The sequence below is a fragment of the Psammomys obesus genome, unplaced genomic scaffold (genome assembly GCF_907164565.1).
Source record: "Psammomys obesus unplaced genomic scaffold, mPsaObe1.curated_primary_1811, whole genome shotgun sequence".
NCBI lineage: Eukaryota > Metazoa > Chordata > Mammalia > Rodentia > Muridae > Psammomys > Psammomys obesus.
The window spans coordinates 12946816-12947908 of NW_026592118.1; positions in this window are offsets into that span (position 1 = coordinate 12946816).

Below are 1093 nucleotides of genomic sequence, written 5' to 3' on the forward strand. Positions count from 1 at the left end.
TTTGTTTTCATTCCGGGTGAGGCCGGCCCCGCCCCCGCCCCCGCCCCCGCCCCCGCCCCCTCGCGCCGTCCGGAAGGCGGGTCGTGGGTGGGGGCTGCATGGAGGGGTGGGGCTGAGGAGCTAGGGCGAGCGGAAGACTGGGACCAGAAGGAAGGAAGCCGGGAAAACGCGGCTGTGGGTGGGGCTATGCTTGGTGGGCGTGGCCGACGTGGGGCGGGGCCAGGGCAAAGATGGAGGTGGGGAGAGTGTGGGAGGGGCGGGACTAGTGTAGCCCGGTGGAACGGAGCGGGTGGGGCGGGGGCCGAGCTGGAAGTCAGGCGATCTGTGGGCGGGGCTTGCAGCCTGCCGGCGAGGGCTAATATGGGGAGGGGCGAGGTGGAGCGGTTAGGTGGAGGGGGAGGACTGGGAGCGAGGCGGGGGCGGGGTGAGGGGGAGAAGGGGCGTGATGCGGAATGGGCGAGAGGCAGTGCGAGCCTAGAAGCTGCAGGCAACCGACTCTTCGGACTTCTAGACCCAGTTTTTCTGAGGTCACAGGAAATTGAATCTGGCTTTGTTCCCCAAAAAGCCTTGACAGAGGGTAGAGCAAGACTGTTTTCCTGAACCTTTTCCCTCCACTAGGCCTAGGGGGTCCCCCTAAACTGAAGGATCCTCACAGCACCCTCCAGGTGCGGCACACAAGCCCACCAGGGTCCCTGCTCCTGATGAAGTTAAGTAGGCCAGATCCCCACGCCTCCAGCTGCCCTGCTACTCATTTCCACCCGCTCCCACCGTGAATACAGTGTCTATGGACGTCTGCTTTGCCCAGCGCTGTGAAAAACACCAGTGTCTAACTGGCATGTGTCCTTATGTCTAGGTAAGGGAAAATCCAAGCAGGCATAAGAAATGAGCTAAGCTCCCCCCTTGAGAAACGGAACAATGTTCTGGTGTTGAGACCTCTCTTGCCTGAGCTAACCTGCAGGAGCACGGCATCCAGAGGAAAGCCCAGGAACCCCAACAAGGAGCTTGCCAACTGCCAGCCTGTCGGTGAGGCTACATTGATCATTCAGCACCCGCTTCCCACACAAGGTGCGAGAGCCCAGCACAGACCCACTGA